This window comes from Neopsephotus bourkii, unplaced genomic scaffold (assembly GCF_033783945.1).
Source record: "Neopsephotus bourkii isolate Nb327-2 ecotype Australia unplaced genomic scaffold, CSIRO-AGI_Nbou_v1 NB_887, whole genome shotgun sequence".
Classification (NCBI taxonomy): domain Eukaryota; kingdom Metazoa; phylum Chordata; class Aves; order Psittaciformes; family Psittacidae; genus Neopsephotus; species Neopsephotus bourkii.
In genome coordinates this window covers 944,466-966,169 of record NW_026901381.1, presented here as the reverse complement: position 1 = coordinate 966,169, position 21,704 = coordinate 944,466, and the positions used below count along the sequence as shown (strand labels likewise).

General features: G+C 46.6%; 1 non-coding gene across 1 annotated transcript; it reads right to left on the bottom strand.

Moving 5' to 3' along the window:
* Window positions 1-21,063: 21,063 nt before the first annotated feature.
* TRNAL-UAA (transfer RNA leucine (anticodon UAA)) lies at window positions 21,064-21,146 on the bottom strand. Its single transcript has one exon. It is a non-coding gene; the product is annotated as a tRNA-Leu (tRNA).
* Between the last annotated feature and the right edge of the window lie 558 nt (window positions 21,147-21,704).

The following is a 21,704-nucleotide window of genomic DNA, read 5'->3' as shown; positions in this document are numbered from 1 at the left end:
CCTCAGGCTTCTCACGTTCGATTTTCACAATCTGTTTGCCCTAATACAGAGATACAGTGAAAACATGGTGGGGAAATCAGTGCAATGCACTGATTGTGGAAATATAAACCAAGGATAGGATAGAGACTGCTCCAAGTAGCCCTGATCTAATGAGGTGATTGCCATGATGGCTTTTCCATGTACCCAGTCTTGGATTTAAAGGGCCACTTGCTTTGCATAAGTAGCTGCTGTTTTGTAACGCAAGCATATATGATGCAGGCACTCCTCATTCTTCCTCAGGGTACAATTACTTCCTTATCTGTCTCATACTGCTGTTTCAGCTGGAATAAGTTCTCCAGCGTGAGTCTGTAGGGTTAATCTTTTGAGGAGGAAAAGTCTGAAGGAGCTGGAGGGAAGCATGGCAGCCTAAGAGAGCGAAGAGCAAGGAGGTGACATCTTAGCGGGCAGAGATGAAGCATGAGGTGTTCCTGAAAGATGCCCTTCGCATTTCCCATCAGTGCTGACTCATTAAATGGCAGGTTCATTAAAGGTGAAATACACACAAACTACAGCTTGAGCAGCTTCACACCCCGCAAAGCACCTACGCAATTGGCTTTTCCCCTGCATCTTGACTCAAGTCAAGAGTGCCAAAGTGATTTGATTTTAAAATGTGCCATCCTGTTAATAAAGTTGAAGGCTACATTCTATTTACTATTCAAACTACAAGCAGCCCTTCGAGGTCTCGGCTGCAATGCTGCTGAGCTAGACACCATCCATGTACAAGTCCAGTCCCTTCTGCTTTTGAGCCCAAACTGTCACATCGCTGGGGGAGATTCCTAAAGGGCTGCAAAGGTCTAGGAGCAGGACCCTGTTGATTTCATGGAATCACAGAATGGTTTCGGTTGGAAGGGACCTTAAATCTTATCCAGTTCCAACCAGCTCCTGAGTGCCTCCAACACTGCTTTGCATTGGATACTCCAAGAAAGGCAGCCCAGAGCTAAGACATCTGCAACATTCCAGCCACTCAGTGTCACTGCTGTGCCTTAATCACAAATCATCCCTTTTCTGCTTTCAGAGGAAGCATACAACCACGTTTTGTACCCATTGACACCCCTGTTCCAGGTACAGTACTGTACAGCAGCCTAGCCTGCAGCTATCTTGGTGTCCCATGTTTATCTAGTCTCTCCTGATGGCCTCCACAGCATATTTGCTCTATTTTCAAAGCCTGTTTTTGAGCTGCTTTGAATTCCCTTTGTGCCTGGAGATCTGCCTCTCTCTTCAAGCTCTGTGCACCCTCACCAGCAAGGCTTTTACAGCAAGGCCAGCGCTGGAAGTTGTCATTGATACGTGATGCAGAACAAAATCCAGCTCACTCGAATGCAGCTAGATTGGCTCAGCGGGGCTGACAATAGATGAACTGGGTCTTATCAGCCAGGGGAGCAGATACAACACAGAAGCAGCATGCAGGGAGCAGATAGGAGCTCTGTGAAAGCTAGTGATAGTAAGGGGGGATATGTGTATTTTCTTCTTTCCTGGCTGCTTTTGAGGCTGTTGTTTTAAGGCTGGCACCTTTCTGACCACAACCACGGCACTAATGGGGAGAAGAAGTATAACTGACAGGCAACCCGATGGAGGAGTGATGTGACAAAAGGTCTCAGCAGGGCACGTTTGTCCGAATGAGCCACTGCCTCCCTGGCCGTTTTATCCCTTGCTCCAAACACATTTGCTGGGTTTAATGACAAGTTGGTGGCATTTCTGCAATTAATGCTATCAAAAGGAGGTGATTTTGCACAGAACTGGTCCCATATCTCCTACCCTGTGTTTTTGTGTACGAGGAGAGTGGCTGCCAGTTCTCTCCCAAGCTAGGGCACTACAGGTCATGGCAGGAACAGTGGGTTATCAACCAAGTGTCTTCTCCTGACATCTGAATCCAGCACAGCTAAAAAATACAACCTCAGATTGTCCTAACAAGCCATCTCCAAACAGTAAATATGCAGCAGCGAGAGAAAGTACTCCTTTGCCAGTGAAACACTTTAATGAGTGGATGGCTCAGCAAATCCTCTATGCAGCTGCTTTTCCTGGCTGAAGATACTGAGATTTATGTAGGAAAGGAGGGGAGAAATAAGCAGCGATGGGAGCACAGTCCCCGTGTGGTTGGGTTCCACCTCATACACTGCTTTGGCTGATCTGACCCTTCTGCAGCTTTCCTTTCCATGAATAAACCATTAATGGTCCCATTAACTGGGGACTTTGGAGCCAGGAACAGAGGTAGCTCCCAGGGTCAGGAATCATGACTTGGCTAAGACAAGAAGGAACAATCCATCCTTCCAATGGGGGTACTGGTGCAGACACCCAAAGCTTTTAAATACCAAGTACTCTTTAAATACTGGTGGCCTCTTTTGGAGTAAGAGAAGCAAAAGAGAGAGAGACAATGGAAATGATAGGGGTTTGGAATATTGAGATTTTCCACATTTTCTTTCAACAGGTAGCTTCTTAATCTCTTTATCCTTCTGCCCAATTAAATGACATTTCCGATGAATATTAGTCCCAGAACCAAAATCAACGTACCTCGAGAAATGAGATCCAAAACAAGCAATCTTCCTTCCTGATGGAGGTGGACTAAGAGGCAAAAGAAGAAGCCCAACATGCATTTTCTAGAAGGCCCTTCCTAAGGATCGCAACCTGCAATAGCAAAATCTTTCACAAAACACAGTCCTTAGAAGGGATTTTAAGAGCAAAAACACACAAAACACAAAAAAAAAAAGTATAGAAAATTGCACATTCTTAATGGATTTACAAGTCCTTCATGTCACGATGACAGTTTCACTCCCCTTGGACCTGAGCTCCCAGCTGGAGGAGGAAGCTCACACCTCCACTTACCCATTGGCAGCAACGTGCTCATCTGGTACAAGTGACAGTGTAGAGCAATTCTTTCTCTGACAGAACATCATATTTCGAGCAATTTAATAGTCATAAACCAAATAATAATAGTAATCTTCCGACTTTCAAAACCAGCAAACCCAAAATGTCTCTAAAAACTGTTGTTCTTACCACACTTTGATGTTGCAAACTGAGCCATTCAGTCTGTTGGTTGCTGGGGATGGTTTATCCAACATCATCTCCAAAAGCACTTTCTGATTCATATTTGTTTGCAAGAGAAACCAGCTGAACACAGAGACTTGAAGAAAGCTCCTAAAGGAATGCGAAGGTCTCGCTGTTGAGGACACACAGATGAGACCATCAGCAGAATACATAAGATGTTTTGCACTTTCCTTATTTATCCAAAAAGCTATTTTTGTTTATTAAAACCTAGTTACTGGCTGCATCTCACCAATAACCTGGAGAGCTTGCTTGGTTAATTTAAGCGAGCAGAGCTTTGACGAAGTAATTTCACCGTCCTCGGGGATCTGCCAGCTTATGCCGGTCTTCACTATTTCAGATGAAATTGAGTTAATTTTCGCTGAAATTGCTTCTTAGCATACAAACACATTCCCCATCATTGCGAGCTTATGCCTCTGCAGCTCTATTATTCTTTAATTTACACACCCCGGCAGCAAGGGATTAATGCCTGAGACATACAAAAGGCCACAGCGTGGAGAGGAGAAGGGAAGGGGAGCGAGAGAGAGGGGAGCTCTGTGGGGAATAGGTAATGGTGTTTTGGGTTTATAGTCAAAACATTGAAAGCTTGGCACTAATATGGAGTCAACTCGTGCTGTCCTTTCACTCTGCAAGCACATTGACTGAAGTCTGGAGGTAGAAAACATCTTAGCTGCTCACTCAGGCCAGAGGTGATTGCAGGACCCGGCAGGATTGCCAGGGTGAGAGGGCAATAACCAGGATGCTACAGACTGCTCCACATCAGGAACTGATTGCGGCGGGTCAAGGAGGAGCAGAACTGCACAGGAAGAACACATTTTGCCTTTGCATCTTCCACGATGCTCTTGCTTCACATAGGAGCTTCCCCCACGAATGTGCTGCTGCCAAGGTTCTGGGGATGCCTTCAAATGCTCAGATATTAAAACAACGGGTTCTTGTGAGCATCCTGACAACAATGCAATTAGGGCCAAATGGGTGGGAAAAGGGGATTCCTCTACCTGGCTTTTCCAGGGAGAACAGGCAGAAGTGCCAAGTTCAGCAGTCCCTGTAAAGTCTCCAGTGAGATTTTAGGGTAGCTGCATTTTAATCTAGTCCTTGCTGAATATGAATCAGAATAACAATTATGCTTTTTTTATGTCATCACTTCAGTTTTCCTTCCTTAATTAAACAGCTAACCATCTCCTCTTTTATTATATACACCTCTGAGGTATATACAGGTTACTGGATAAAATATGTCAATCCCATACCGCATGTTGGTATGCATATAATAACGCTATAATGAGATGTTTAAACTCCTTTTCTTCCTTTGAAAGCCTGCCTTTCCTTCCTATTCCCCATCAGTGCCACAGCACCCACCAAGATCCCACCCCACTGCCCTTGTGTCCTACTTCCACACAAATATGTCAGTGCTTTCTGCTGGCTACCTTCACGAAAAGCTCTCTATCATCAGCCTGTGTTATTATTCTGCTTTCAGATCTTTTCTTGTTTCCTACTTCACTACGATGCTTATCGAATTCGGACACAAGCAAGTTGCTGATGTGCTGGACCACTGCATCTGACACTAATTTATCTTATTGTTGTTCAGCAGCAAGCTGTTCTTCCTGGCTTTTTGTGAGATGGTAAGCTCTTTGGGGTAAGGGCAATCTTGTGCCTTTGGCTCAAGCACCCTGTCATCATGGGTGCATGTCATGAAGTCTACATGTTTAACCAGTTGAGCAGCAAAAAGGGAGCTCTGGGCTCCAAAGCAGGGAAATGGTATGAAATATGCTCTTGTATGTGGCAAGTGTATCTTGTGATGTACAAGAGACCAGACAAGAAGGGTCCCTTCCAGGCAAGAACTCTTTGTATCTTCAGCCTAAGAGATAATTGAGAGGGGTATTTTTTACTATAGAGTATTCCAGACCTCACAGTGTCCATGGCACACCAGTTTGCCTACCAAGGCTCCCTAGGGATCATTCTACCCTTCTGCCAATGTCACAGATGTTTGGCTTTGAGGCCAATGGAAGCAATATTGTTTTATTCCCTAGTCTGTGGGAAACACTGGCCCCTTTCTACCTCCAGAATGACTACACTTGAATCTGCCTAACACACATTAAGAGAAATCTCACCTTATGTCAGCTGGTGGACATTCCCTCTGTTGCATCTGCATGGCCACCTCTTGAAAACAACTGAAGATCAGCCTAAGTTATATTCAAGCAGTGGTCTCATAAGGCAGGGTACCACCAGCACCATGCCAACAGCAGGGATGACAGGGACCAGGCGCTCAGGCAGGATGCGCTTTGTCCGCTCGCTGCCATCCAGGAGCAGCTCCTGCCATTTTCCCAACAAAGTCAGCTCCTTTCAGCTGAGCTGACTTTCAGCCTCATGCATTTTTATACACTCCCTGCAAGAGCGAGAAGGATATTTACATTTTTTAATAAGCCTGACAGTTTGAAAGTAATTGGGGATTTATAATGGGTTTGTTTAGGTCTTTTTTCCACTTGAATTCCAACTGCTAGTCTTAGGCCTAACAAGCAATATTATCTCTATGGTGATGAGGGAACCTCAACAGGAGGCCCTGAAGCCAAAGAAGAAAGCACTGGTGTGTTTTGTTTTGTTGCGTTGGGGTTTTTTCCCCCCTTTGAACCTGCATTTAAAAACAAAAAACAGCATCAAAGAGATTTTAAAGCAAGAGCAAAATTCCTCCAGCCATCCAGTGCTCATAACTCTGGTTTCTTCCGCTGGCTCTCCCCAGGGCGCATGAGCCAGTGTCTGATCTCTATCAAGGTGGGTTTTTTCCTTCCTGGCAGAGATCTGCATTTATTTGTTCTATTACAGTTCTAAAATGATCCCAAACCTTGATTTTTTTCTTTTAGGGGAATCAGACGTTTGGTGGTAAGGATGGAATTAACCTAAAACTTAAGGTCTGTGATCAGATTCCTGCAGCTGTATCTCAAGGACTGAGATCTGCTTCTTCCTGAAATGAAGCAACAGTAGTGGGTGGAAGAGAGAAAGGAGTGAGAGCTGAGAAGGGATCTGATCCAGTTGTGATAAAGGGGTTTTCAGCAAGGACTGCTATCAAAAACCAGGCTCCTGGGAGTCTCTTTGGCTCCCTTGACATTGCTGAGGGACAATACTGAGACTGCAGCACTGATTTGTCCCAGGCTCCTCCAGATAAGGGCTGCTGGCTTAGCACAGGCAGTATACTCTGAGCCTAACTTTCAGATTGGGTCCTTGCTTCTTTGTGCCCCAGTTCCCCACCTTCTTGAAGGAAGAAACAGCAAGTCCCCGTCTTCAGCAAGAGTAAGGATATAAATGCAATAGAAATCAGCAGGACTTAGTGTTGAAGGAGGAAGTGCTCACCAAAACCAGCAAAACCAGAGATAACAAGGAGAAAAACCCACGGGACTAGCACAGACCACCTCAATCAGCAGACATCACCATAAGTAATGGTGCTATGGCACATACCTGACTTTGTTGAGGGCAGAGCTTCAGCTCACGTTTTCTTCTCCATGGCATGCAGAGCACACACCGCTTCCCACGTCCCACGTTGTTATTCTCTTCTAAGAGCAGCTAAAACTACAGCAAGAATAACCTTCATAAGCAAAGAGGAGTGGAAATGCAGCCATTTGCCATTGCTCTTGCTGCGTGCTTTGGGTTGAAACCAGTGCATACACAGCCAAGGGGGAGCTTTCTCCACTGGGTCTCAAGCAAGGGACAGTGCAGCATTGTCCTTCACCTGTGGATGAAAGAGCTATAAAAGGGAAGAAGCCTGTTCCTACAGTTTCCTGGCTCCCAGGAGGGCCTTTTCCAGCCCCCTACCAGCACATGTACATGCAATGATGCCCAGGTCTCAGCATCCTGTGGAGGTCAGCAGGCAGCAGGGATCTACAGCTGGTGGGACACATAGAGGGACTGGTGGAAGAAGAGTCAAAGACAGAGAGAGGAGATAGAGATGAGATAGGAATGGGAGAAAGGCAGCAGGGGGAAGAGGGGAAAGTGAGGAATGAATTGAAATGAGTTAGAAAATTCCATGCAGACGAGCTTGAGCATTCAGCAGCTGAGACGCGGGGCTTCATTAGTACAGACCAGCGGAAGATAGAGACATTAAGGAAGGAAATGTGTGACTCACAGGGGAAAATGGGAAAAACAACACACACCATAGCAGCTGCTCCGTTTGCTTCAATTAAAGAACAGCTCAAAGGGTATGTAAAGGGGAAAGGAGGTGGAAGCAAAGGCACGAACAATAGGAAAAAAGCCAAACAGATGAAGCAACTGTTACCCTCAAGCACCTGAATGAACTGACTCAGGCTTTTAAACATGGAACCAATGTTTCTCAGCCTGTGCCTTCAAACAGGGGCTGAGCCAGGCTGCTGCAGGAGCTGCTGGCCAGGGTCATGCTGCCAAAGGTGCATGGAGCCAGTGCTCACAAAAATACCATCCCAGCTACCAGAGAGGAAGGGGGAGGCAGCTTTCCTTACCATGGCTCTTGGGAATGGGTGACCAGGGCATCCCACTGCACTTGTATCACCAGCCTCAATGGTGGGCGCATTAACCACAACCATGACTCACAGCAGAGCTGTGCTGGCCAAAGGGAAGCACATCACCTTTGGCTCCAGGGTGGTGGGGGAGACTTCCAGAGCCTTTCCATCTTCTCCATCTTTTCCTTCCTCCACTAACTGTCAACCCTAATTTCTAAGACCTCATGAGCACTGAGAAATGTTATAGTAAACATTTCATGGATTCCAGTGAACATTGTTTTCAGCTTTCAGGTGATAAATGTTGGAAGAATGAAGTGGACCTGGAAAAGCGAGACACGGAAGAAGGAAGGGATGGGAGAAACTCCCACTTCTCCAGGTGTTTCATCCTTGTGGCTTCCACCAGAAAAAAAACGTTTCAGGGATTTATAGGGAAAAAAGTTTTCTGCCATTGAATTCTGCCTTCTTTACTGGTTCCACCATGTGAGAGATTTATCGCTTTGCTCCAGCTGTGACACCACCCTGCAAGGGTTAGTTGCTTTGCTTAGTTGACTGAAGCCTCAAATCTGAAGGCTACTGGGTCAATCCCAACTCATGGCCTTCCCAGGTGATCGAGACAGACAACCCCACAATGTCAGCAAAGGTCTTCTGTCATTTTCGGTTGGGGAAAGTCTTTGTTCACATCTTATCCTTCCCTCCTTATCTTTGTGGATGCTTCCGAATTCCTGGATACAGCAAATCCATGACCCTTGCCTGACTCATTCCCTCGAGGAGCAGAGCAGCGGATTTCATGACAAAGTCCCATGCTCTCAGGATAATTACCTGCCCAAAGTCTCCGATGGAGCGCCCAGATACAAGCAAACTCCCAAACTCCTGACATTTATCACTCCACAGAGCAGCCAGCGGAAAAGCAGCCCCTATCAGATAAGAGGTGTCAGTCAAGATTTCAATGCAGCTTGAAAAGGACACATCACAGTGTATCTGCAGAGCGAAGCATGGCGAATGTTAAATCTCCACAGAGTGCGAATTAGCGCAATGGATCCCATCTCCATATGCGATAATGAGAAACTCATCATTCTCTTACGTGAACTTTAATGCCAAAACATTGCCACAGAGAACCTCTGAGGACACAAGGGCTCTTTCTTCAAAGCTTCTGAGATAGGCGGCATTAAACGCGTTTGCTTTGAGCTGGCTCTGTGTTAAGCTTCCTTTCTGCTCCTTCATCTCTTCCCAATCAAGCTGTGTCTCAGCCAGCACCCAATTGTTAAATTCTGGATGGATTAAAGAGCATGAGAAAGTGCTTTTTTTCCTTTAGGAAAGCGGTGTTTATCCATCACTCATCTGGTGAGTGTTAAACTTCAGATCTTCTGCTCCTCTAATGATCGTTGCATGGCGGTGCGTCCAGAGCCTCTGCTTTGCACCGTAGTGGGCATGTTTGATCTAAAGGCTTCTCTTTGCCCAATATAAAATCTGAATTCAGATCATCCTTTGGGGTCTAATTGCACAGGATTCTGGTGGCAGGGCAGCAGGACCACAGAGAGCGTTGGCAGGGAGAAAAGGATGAGCATTCCCTAAATGACCTGACAAAGACTTCAATAACTTTTTGGGTGGAGGAGAAAATGAAACACAAAGACAGGAAAAAAACCCAGCTTATTCAGTGTTAAAAATGAAAGAAAGGAGGGGGATAATCTCCCTAATCAAATTCCTGGAATTTGTGAAGACTTCCAACTAATGCCAGCGTAGGAGCAGCGTTGACCCTCTCTGATGGAGACGTGGGTGGACAGGGATCAGACTGACAGTAAGTTCCTCAAAACTGCGAAGTTTTGACACTGCATTAGGCATAATTACACCTGTCAAGGATGACACACTCCTGAAATTGCCTGTTGCAGAGCTAATGGCAGAGGGACTCTGGAAGAAAAACCTTCCACATCATTTCTGGATGCCTCGGGACTTGGGGAACTACTGACAGGAGGGTGATGTCTTGCTGTGCGACAGGAGGCTCTGCTTTAACTGCAGGTGGTGCTGGACCAAACAGCTTGAAGCATCTTGGCTTTTCTTGATCAGGAAAAGTCCATTCTTTGCATTTTGGGAATATCACCACTTAAATGTCATAAAACCACCGCCTGCCACTTAGCTCCTCTGGTCTGTCACCACCAGTAAAGGGCAAAAGCTTCAAGACAGCAAGGAAACATACAGTTACACTGTGCTGCCGGGTAAGATGAACACCTCATTTTCCCCCCTTCTCAACCCTTCAAATGACTTATGAAAAAGAAAAAGAGATATTTTCCTGGAAAATAAAGAGAGTATTCCCATATGGGACCCAAGCACAGCTCTGGTGGTAGCAGAGAAATACATGCAATAGCTGCAATACCACTCCCTGGTTCAACTTCTTGCCAGCCCAGCAGCACAAAGATGATGTGACGTTCCCCTGAAACAGCAGCTTTCCTCCCCACAAAAGAAAGCTCCGGATTAAGGTTAAATAGAAAGGAAAGGCCTGTGTCAGAGCAGGACAGAAACCACAGGGCTTGCCACAGCTTCTCCTCAGCTCTTATCCCACTAGATCCCAGTGCCTGCCCTGCCCAGGAAAACTGTCTTGGAGATCCTAGACAAAGATAGACTATGCCATGTACATATGAGCATGCACCAGAGCCAACACATGCAGGTACGTCATTGCATCAGAGCCTGCTCATCACCCTGATGGAGCATGTTTTACTGCCTAGTAGCAATTCTTTCATTGCCACATCACCACAGGCTTCCAGCTCCAACCTCACGTGCCCTGGGGAGCGGGAAGGTCAGCACTCAGTGCCAAAGCATGGAATGTTGGAATCCTCATCCAGCTGAGGTGAAATGAAGGAAGAAGAGATGGAGCAACCCAAACAGAGCAAGCCTTAGCTAAATGCTCATTGTCTTCACTAGGAGCTGAGTTTGAATAAGAAATTCAGGGTTTGGCAGGCTGTGTGTATAACATTTCAGAATGACTGCTATGTGCATGCAGCTAGTTTTCATGCATAATATATATAGGAGTATACCATATGTTTAAAGCATCAGGAAATCAGGCTAATCTTGGATCACATTATAAAGCTTTCCCACAGTGTTGCATTTGTTCTAAACAGATGCATTTCTCCTTGTCCCCCTCCCAGCTTCCCAGCCTGCCAGCATTTGCCTATAAGGAAACCAGGTGTCCATCCTTAAAAAATAAGAAATAAATCAGTATCCAAAGGAATCTGTCCAGGAAGAAAGTAAGTCCCATCTCTGCTATTGCTGTTTCAAACAGGAACTATGTTGCCAAACAAACTAACAAATGGACAAACAAGAATCCAAACAAGAAAAAGGGAGATGTGAAAACTCACGGGAATTAGGTTCTGGATTGTGCAAAGCCAAATGCTAATTGTGCCAGTCCTTAGATTTACAGAACAGATGAATTCAAGAACAGAAAGTGCCCCAATGCTTGCAGATATGCTCTGGATGAAACATGTCCTGCATTGGTTATGAGGAGGGCTGGATGCTCTTGTCTTTAAAGTGTATGGTTTGATTTTCCATCAATTCATCAGCGGCATTGCAAATCTCAGAGGCTCATCTTTGCTCATTATAGGAGCTTTGCATATATGGTTGGAATAGAACCACCATCTAATTTGTCTCGTTGTTGCTCTCTGCTGTTGCTGTGTTACCCTGCTTGGGAGCTTTTGGCAGACCCTTCCTCACATCAGGAGCTCTGCCCCAGAGGAGAGCCCAACATCTCCCTGAGGGCTGGCAGCGGATAGGCAGGGATGTGGAGGAAACCCAAGGCCAACCCTCCTTGTGTGCATCACCCTTGAGTAAGCAAGAGCAGCTCTGTCCTCTAGCCATGCTTCAAGAGACATTGCCTCCATCAGCTTATGGGGGAAACAGCAAACCCGCCTTGCAGGAGAAAGCCAACATGCTCAGCAGCAGAGCAGCTGGGAAACACTTGGAGCAGGCTCCCTATCCTTTACATGGAGTTCCCTCCACTTGTGCCAGCTCTTAAGGCCATGTTTTATATCCTAATTAAACTGAAAGAAAAGGAATTGGATAACAGTCTAAAAGATTTGCAAGCTACATCTATTTCACAAGATGACTCATGTTCCCACTTGTGTAGCTCATCAGGTCCAGCACATGCTCTAATGTGTGGGACTAATAGATTTGTAACAGTGATATCTAATATGAGCCTGTTCCGGTTACATACTTATCATGGGGTCCTTGCAGGCTTTCCATCAAAGCTACTGAATGAAAGCATTTTTTATTAAAGGAAGAGGGGAAAAAAAAACCCTCTTTGCCCATAAATCGCTCAGCACATTAGCCCCCAAAACAATTCACAGAGGCAAGGTCGTATTTCCCTTACATTAATTTAGATCCTAGGGAAGTTCAATGAGATGAGAAGACAAGACAAAGCACAAGAGGCTGTGTCTTCAGCTGCGATGAATCAGGGTTGCTTCCCATCAGCTGAGAATCCAACCATGTATCTAGAGAGTTATAGGAAATATATAACAATTTCTTTACAGTCTTGGGGTCTGGTAATGATAATCCATAAGCTGCTTTACTACTTGGAGTGACTACAAGGACAGATGATGCTTCGTAAGTGACAGCAGCTATATAGCCCCGTGGGAAAAGCCCTTTTGATTCCAGTAGGCTCAAGTTTGCCCCGTGATGTTCAGGGTCACCACGATGAAGTGGAGGGGAAAATATCTGTTGCTTTGTTTTATTTCCAGTATTTCAGTGGGACAAGTCCCGATGCCAGTCACAGGCAGGAGTAAGATGTGACAGATCCAGCCGCAGAGGGACAGGCTCAAGTGAAATATAGTCCTGATGATGATGCTCTGCCTCTCAGCTTTCTCCCATCCGCTGCTCCGAACAGCAAAGAAAGCTGCCAGCTCTGAACCCTGTACCGTGTGCTGTCCCTTTGATACCACAGCTCTCTCCTTCATGTTTACACCCTTCAGATATATTTAGGCTCTTTTCCCCGCACACAGCAGTGTGCGTTGTCATCTCGTAGCCTCGCTTCTCAGTTTGAGCCTTCCCACATAAATCATTTCCTTCCAAACGTCTGATCCTTTAGTGATCAGAAGGCAGAAGGGGTGGTCTGGTTGCTCTTCTTTTAGCTTCCTCCCTGCTCTCATTATATGGGCACGTCGTCGTGGCCGGGGCTGAGCACGTGGTTCCTTTGGAGGACAAATCAGAACCATGCAGGGGAGGGCTGCTTCCATCCCACAGCATCGTTTGCTTCCACGGGGGCAGACAATTTGATCTGTAGTAATTTACATTTCAGACCGATCTCCCATTTGTCATCTACTGGCACCTCAAGGACCCTTTCTGTACCTTACCCAGCACTGGTGGAAACCAGGTTGTCAAAGCTGTTAATTCCTGATACAGTCAGAGGATGAAGGTGTTCCCTGAGAGCAGTTTCTGGTTTAGGATCAATGCTTCCCAGTGGGAGAGGGAGATGGATTTTTTTTTTTATCTTTCAATAAAAAAACCAATCTTCTCCCCAAGGAAAGAAGATTTTCATCTGCTTCATTTGGGGACCTTCCAAAGCTCTTCTTTTTGTGAGTTGTCTCAGCTATTTTGGATTGCATTCTTGCACATACACATATTTGGCAGGTTTAACAGCAAGCAAATATCAAATTACAGTAACAGATTTGTGGGCACGGTCTGGACCAATGAGACAAACAACGAAACACTATCAAGTGTTCTGTCAAATAATGATTCTCATCAAATTCCATTCTCCAGAGTGGTCACGTTATCCAGATCAAATCCTTGGTCTTTCCTTAAGAATTCCTCAGAACATCATCTTTTTCCCCCTCAGGCACCACTGAAACAAGCCAGCCCAGATCATGAAATAGAAATGCATTCAACCCATTATTTTGGGAAGACAAAGCCTTTTCAGACCAAATCCAATTATATACCGTGTTTGTAACTGACTTCCAGAAAACCTTTTACAGCCAAATAGGTCCATGTTAGCCATTTTTGGATGCTTCTTTGTAAAAGGTCTCCTAATACCATAGTCACACAAGTGCAGACTGGCTTGGGTTGGAAGGGACCTTAAAGCTTCTCCAGCTCCAACCCCTGCCACAGGCAGGGACCCCTTCCACTACAGCAGGATGCTCCAAGCCCCTGTGTCCAACCTGGCCTCAAACACTGCCAGGGATGGGGCAGCCACAGCTCTGACCCATGGCATTTCCCAGCACAAGGACCGGCTCCCAGGGTAGCAACTTCACAAGCAGGACCTGACCATGGGTTCACTCTTCATCAGGTACGAAGCCCATCACGGTACGTGACAGGTCTTGCCGCTGTGAAATGCAATCCTGACTCTTTATGGGCTCTGTGGGTTACGGAGGGTGGTGGGTAACCATAGAAACGATGTTGTAAAACAGCATGGGAGTTGACGTGTAATAAAGTGCTACCACCGTGCAATGCCTCAACACAGCCCTTCAGGACGAGTCCTTGTGGATGTGCTTGGAATGGGTTTGGGCAGGGATATCCTGTGCAGAAAGTCAAGCGCAGGCTGGAGGACAGAGTTAGCACAGGAAGGCAGGCACCAGCCAGTAACACAACCGAAAGTCCTTAAATTGCAGCAGAACAACCAGTTCATGTATGGAGAGCATCATCCTAATTACATGGAAGTACTTAAGTACCATATCCTAGAAACAGCAGTACTTGGTAACCTACAGTAACCTGCAGAGGCAGGTTCACAGATCAACATCATAAAAATACCAGCTTCTACTCTTTCCAACAGAAGTTGAATGCCAACAGTGCTCAAACAGACATGGCACACCAAGGAGCTTCCAGTTTTAGCACAGCTTCCCGACTGTTGCTTTCAAGACATTCCCAGAAACCTCAGTATACCATGAGGACTGCAGAAGGCTCTATAAAAGCCATAGCTTCAGGAGGAGAGGAAGAGCAGATGCTCTTCCTCCACCTTCATTATTCATCTGCACTGGGGACAATCACCATCTGGACCTGGGATTTCAGGCCAGCGTTACTGCTTCTCTTGCCATATCTACATCCTCAGCAATAGAAAAGTAATGCAAGTGCAGCACAGTCCTACGCTGACACTGGTTTCTGTCTGTGAGATCTCCTACACACAGGACATGATAATAAATCATACAGAGCATGCTGATCGATGCTGGCCAAGCAGTATGTTAGTCTCCAGGGCCATCAAACCATCACTTAAATAAAGTTTCCTTGCTCAACATGCTATGTTACAATAAAAAAAAAGGAGTTCTTCTGCATCCCAGGCAGGTCATTTAGCTTCCTCTGCAAGGGGAATGTCAAAAAGATACACATGTAGGCATTAGGAAATGCTCCCACCCCATGTTCTCAAAGTGAGCTCTCCAACAGCTCAACATTCCCCCTGTAGTTCTCCTAATAATTAATGGAAAACAGAGTCCTCTGGGAAAATTGTCGCTGGGTGATTAATAAAAGATGAAAACAAGAGAGCAAGAAGGAAGAACAGGGCTGCTGCAGAAAGCCTACCAATAGAAATAGGCACTTACAGTCGTGATTCCTTCCCAAGCCTCAGAGGGAACACAGCTCCTCCTCCATGCTCATCAACGGCTCACTCCTCCTTCCATTCACACTTCTGGAACAAGAGACATTGGGATGGGAACGTTCATGCCTTGCCATATTCCTCAATGGCCCTGCACGCAGAGGCTTGTCTGCATGGCTGGCAAGGACAAAGCTCCAGAGCCCTGTGGGGAGCTATTACCAGGTGATTACTTGAAAATGGAGATCACTGTTTGTTTTCTACCTGTGGGTCCAAGCTGCTTATCAGCTTGGTGTGGGCAGTGCATTAAAACCCAGGGAAGATGCCTTTTCTCTATCAAAGCAACGATGTCCTTTTGCCTTAGCATCTCTGAAACACCTCCCCAAAGAGTGAAGGCTCTTCCTCATGCTCAAGCATGTTTCTCTCACTGCCCCTAAAGGAAACAAGAGAAGAATCTAAAAAACACATTTTCAAGGTCAAAATTGATGTCCTGCTGGGAAATGGGGTTGAGAAACCATTGCTGGGAATGCCCACTTCCCAGCGCTGTCTCCTCCTGCAGTTTGCCAACATGAGTGCCTGAGCTATCACAGTTGCTGGGGAATCCTGAGAGGGAAGAGGATGAAGACGGATGGTCTTATGAGTAAGCCAGGGATTCAAGTGATCTGGCGTCACTTATAGACCCCCCGTGCTGACTTTGGGCAAGTCAATTAACCTCTCTGTGCCTCTGCTTGCCATCTGTAAAATGGAGATAAGAGACTTCCCCACAGCACAGGAGTGTTGGAAGGAGACTTTGTGCTTGACAGATGCTCTCATCCGATGCCAACGGGAGTCAGGAGACTTCATTGACAGCAGAATGATGGAGTGGAGAAGACCCACTGCCATTTGGGGTTATGGAGCTTTGTGAGAGCTCAATAGGTGTCCATCCTGCTTCCCTTGCCACCTCCTTTGCTCCTGTCTTCCAAGGCACAAATGCTCTCTTGACCAAGCACTGGCTTTAATACCAGCAGTGGGAATTTGCAAGTCCCACAGGATGCTTCTTCACATCCCTCCATGGGGGCTCAAGTGGATCAGAGAGGATTTTTGCCACTTATAAGAATGAAAGTAATGGATGTCTCATAAAAAAAGCCATGGAGAGGCCATCCCTGCCTTACCCTGTGAGTGTGGAAGTGCCCATAGGGCACCTGGATAAATCCCTACTCCTGAAGGGGCATCTTGCCCATCCCAGAAGTGCAAGAGGCATCACAGACTGCCGGGCATGTCCATCTCTCCCCTCCATACCACCAGGACTCACTCATCCTTCCAAACCCTTTGCAGCTCTGGAATCAAGGGAATGTGATTTGCCATTGTGTTTCTTGGTTTCTGGAGTATTCTTTCTCAGACATCAGAAAAGCAAAGCATCCCTGTGCTTCTCAAGGGAATGCTGCATTCCCCTACCAGCTTCACAAGACAAGCTAAAGCATCTAATCCTGACCCTGGCAGGGCACTCCTGACCCCTCTCTGCAAGGCTCAGGGGGAGGATTTCTTTCCCAATCCTGTTGTGGGGGTTGTTTCTACTTTCTTGCATTAAAATCCCATTGTGTTATTAAAAGGAATTGTTCAATTCTTTTAATTGGCTCAGAAGAAAAATTCTTCCCTCAGCCTGGGGGTCATGGCCATCAGCAGCTATTTATTAGCTGCATTGATGGAGAAGAACAGCCTTTAAATGGAAATAAATTGAATTCTATGGCAAAGAGGATTCCATCCAGGCTATTAATGTAAAACAGGGAGCTTAACACTCTTATTTATTATTTGTTTGCTCCCCTCCTCAGCTCCTCATTACCCTCAAGCTTCCAGCTACTTCCCATGTCTCCCCCCAACCATCCCCTCCTCTCTGTGGGGTGAACCAAGCTTTTCCAGTCTCTCTGGGGCAATTTCACTTGGTTTTCGCCTTCTCCACTGCTCAGGGTTTCTCTTTGCCAACCCCCTGTTGGCTCCAGAATACATTTCATGGTGCTCACCTTCATTCCGGAACTTAATTGCTTGAGATTGTTACTTGTAGGCTGTTAATTTATTAAAACCAGATCTCCCATATTACTCTGGAGCCTGGAAGAATCATTGCCATCTATTAAAGGCAGCGGTGCGTGCCTGCTTGTCTTTCTTCTCTGGTCACCTCTGTAATTGCAGCCCTCTTCTAAGACAGAAAACTCCCCCCACTACCAGCTGAGCATCCTCCACAGGGAGGGTCTGCCTGAGGAGCACATACAGGAGACAAACCCAGGGTGTAAACAGATATCACTTCTCTGATGTCCATGGAGGAGTGTGTGATTGATTGCATTGGAGACACACAAAGCCTCTAGATAGTATGGGTCACATCTTCCCAGGTGGAACAAAAAGTGAAGTTGGGATCCTGGCAACAGATAAACATGCAGACCAGACCTTGCCAAAATACAGAGATGAAACAAATGAGCTTTAGGGTCCTTTCCAACCCAAAACATTCTGTAATTCTATGATGGATCCCCACATCACCTGTTGAAGCCAGCACTGCCCTCTCCCAGTTAAGCACAGAAAGATCTCCCTTGGTTGTATAGTGAGTCAAACATACCCCTCAAAGCCAGACACTTGCACCATATACTGGTGCCACAAGCATGGATGGGACTCATATCCCAGGAAGCGTAAATATATATACACAGACCCATAAATACATCTCCATATCTCCATGGATGATACAGTCCAGAAACTCCCCACTTCTTCTCAACCATCATCTCTCCAACAGGTGCTTCCATCTTTTCCAGTCTATTTGATCCTATGATCCCCAAAAGGCTGCCCAGCTGCCTTCATCATGCCCTGACTCTGAAACCTTTGAAAGGCTTCCTCAGCAGCCCCAGGCGTACATCTGATCCTAGAGGGCTGCTCAGTACCATCCAAAATGCAGAAGGAGCATCCTTTAGGGCAGTGTCTGAGCCTGGTTTTCAAACTCACTAAAGAAAGGGAAACAACATACAATTGGGAGGTAGAAAATCACCACGTATTTGAGATACTATTGAGTAGTAGTATGGGGGATATCTGTCCCTCTCAGACTGTTTTCTGAGATCCTGTCATCACAAGAGGCAAATAAACCTCAATACATTAGCAGGCCAACAACCCACACAGCCCCCTTGTGCCATGGCACAGCCCATATTTTAAACACACAGTCTGCAGCCTCCCTCCCTCTAATCTGGACACCTCTGATTTGTATCCTCACCTATATTTGACACCGAGCTCCACTGATGCTGAACTGCAAACCCAGACATGGGATAAAACCATCACCAAATGATGGGACAAGGCACTGGACCCAGGCCAGCTTTGTGCTGTCAAAGGGTTCAGTGGTCCTCCTGTGGTCCAAAAGCCACCGATGCTCTATGAGGCACGCAGGTGGCCCATGACACTGTTCACAATGAGTGGCCGGGGCACAGGCACCAGCTCTCTTTACCCACCAACCACCAATCCTAACAGTAGTATTGCAGGAGTAAAACAATAACATCTTGTTGGTCTCCTAAGCAGTCAGCTCATTTTAGCACTCTGCCTCCAAGTGCTAGATAATAACAGGATACAAGCGAGGCGGTAGCTTTCTGCATCCAAAACAGTGTGGGTGCATCTGTGATTGATTGTAAAAGAGTTGAGAATGGCTGCTCCAGACTCCCAATCCTGGAAATGGGGTGGCTGGAGGTGGTTGTATGAGCTGGAGGTTAACTGGATATAGGGATTTCTCAGGGCAAGCTGGACTAACCCTGGTGGCCATGCACTGGCTTTGACCAACATCCTCTGAAGCCCTGGTTCCCTGTTCCCAAAACAGTCTGTGTTATTCTAGGACTGTTTTGCTTTTACCCAAGTACTTCATTTATTTTGAGCACAAATGTCCCAAGATCTAATCTGAGATCTGCAAGCAGGAGCATGCAGCAAAATGGCACTTACAGAGATCCCCCAAAACCATTTTATTTAGATTAAACAAGGCAGTTATTGTGTTTTAATACAGGAATTGATTATTACAAGTACGCGAATTGAGCGTAGCAGCTTAGATTTGTATCTCTTCCATCACTGTTAATCTTTGATAAATATGTTTTTAATAATCTCTAGGTATTTATTGAACGTAAAACTGTCTGGTGAAATTGAGGGGAAGATTGCTAAATACACTTATTGTACACTGCTGCAACACGGATCCATTATTAAAAACCTTTCACTGAGGTTTACTTTTAACCACGACATAACAGATACGCACACTGCATAGTTAATCTATAATAAACATATTTGCAATAAACTATTGATATTTAACCTGCAGTAACCATCCTAATAAATATGATACATGGCAATGGCTATTGGGCAAGCTGCTCTTTTTAGCTCTGTTAAACACTTGGGGGATGTGGGGAGAAGGAGGAAAGCTGTGGCCTGGTAGAAGGCAGTTTATTTATCAGCCCTCACCTACCCCAGCCACTGGGCTCATTGCTATTTCAGTCCCCAAACCTCCATGTTCTTACATGGATCTGCCATTTGATCTCTGTCCTGAGTCATATTAACCATTGCCTCCAGCCCCCTTTGTGACCCCAGCAGGCTGGTAACTCAGCTCCTGCTGCCCTCACATGATGCTTTGTCTGCCCAATGGTTTTACAAAGCAGATAAACATCCCAAGGGATGAGGATGAACCAGAGCTTGTACCCCTGGAATGGGAAACCCAGCTTCCCACTGGGAAGCTCAAATGAGATTTCAGCTTTGAACTCAACAGAGGCCACCAAGTGCCTTTGACACATGGAGTAGACAGGAGGCAGGCTCCAGGCCATCAGAGGCAAATAGTTGACCCACAGTGCTGCTCAGACCCCCAGGATACTCTCAGAGATGCATCTGTCATTCTTTGCATCTCTTAATGGCTGAGGTTAGTTGCAACGAGCCAGCTCTAGCAGAGATGCACATTTCACTCTCAGTGCTAAGCAAATGGGAGAGGAGCAGAGTAATTCCTCCCATGTCCTCTCCTCTGAGTCCTGCCCCATTTGTTACATGGCCACTTGACCAGGCCCTGTAATCCTTCCCTGTAAGCCACTGCTTGATTCCCATATATCAGAGAGAGCCAAAGAGCTTAACATGCAACTTCTAATTGAGCTGTATCATCTGCCACAAACATGAAATTAACGGCCCTACATCATAATCATAAATTCATACATAACCCCCTGCACCAGCAAATAACTCTTTGCAGTGATGCCACAATGGAAAGCTGATTTGCAAGAAGCGCACGCTACCCAGGAATCCTAATTAACCAAATTAACACCATCACTTCAAATCATGTCCCAGCAGTAGGACATTTCTGATTGGCCTCAGGCTGGAGTAAAGCAGCCAAATGAAAACCTGACAGCATCTCCATGGGTCCAGCGAGCTAATCCTGTACTGAGGGGCATAGCCGGTGTCCATCCATGAGCACTACCCCAAGACAGACTGTGGCATAGCGATGCTTTGCATGTTTTTCATGGACTTCCCAGATTCAACCAGGAAGCCCTTTGGGCCATGCTGGCTTGCTCCAGGGGGTTGTGACACTGACAGACCCCTGTGCAGGCTGCCAAAGACCAAGTGATGGGTCTGGGGTCATGGGGCAGAGGTAGCAACAGGAGCAGCCTCCACAAACCCTAACCCCGTCTCCCTGGCCCCACTGGTCTGCACTGGTTTCTGTTTGTGACTTGAGCTGTTTAGAGCTCAACACCTTGTTTTTCCCCCTTCAGGATAGTCAGTTTTTCCTATTTCTGCCATGGGAAAACAGGTTGCTATTTTGGGAGCATGTGGGATTCAAGCCCACAAATGTCTCAGCACTTCCTGCATGGAAGATGAGATCCATTACCCGTGTGCCAAAGGGACTGGCTCATGTCTCTCCACACATTCATTCAAAGCAGGGTGGCTCAGTCCCACCAAGCTCCTCATGCTGGGACATGGAATGTGTGGGGATTGAAGGGCACAGGGCCTGGAGCTCCCATCCCTGCTCTGAACTGATGCTCTAAAAGCTGGGGTGGGAGCTGTGGAACAAGAGAAAAAGGAGGTTCCTACCAGAAGTGGGGTTCGAACCCACGCGGGCATGTGCCCATTGGATCTTAAGTCCAACGCCTTCACCACTCGGCCATCCTGGTGGGCTGCAAGCCCTGCTCTGACCCACCAGCTCCTGCCCTGGAGGGTACCCACCTCCCTGAGCACCCCAACTCCCAATCACAGACCCTTCCCTAACCCACTGACACCTTTCCCTCCTCACTGCTGTCTCTGATGTCCCCACTAAACCAGTGGAGCATCGCACTGGGAGGCAGCAGCTCTCATGGCCACGCACTGCCCCTGTGTACCACACATTGTACAGGTGATAACATCACCAGAGACCCTGGTGCCTGAGGGCATCTCTGGAGGGTCTCAGCCTGACCCTACTGCATGCCTAGGGGGAAGGGAGCAGTTGTGACAGCACTCGGCCAGACACACCACATGGTTAAATCATGGTCCTTGCTCTTCAAGTCCCACTGCTCACCCCTCCAGTTTGCATCTGGCACTCTATCAAGGCACTGCAGTGGGGCAGGAGAGCCTTTCTTTCTCCTTGGGGTGAGATGCTGCTTTTACTCTGCCATCTGGGGAAAACTAAAAGTAAAACCACGCAGAAAACCTCTGTTGAACGATGTAGGATTCAAACCCACAGCCCCCAGCTGCCT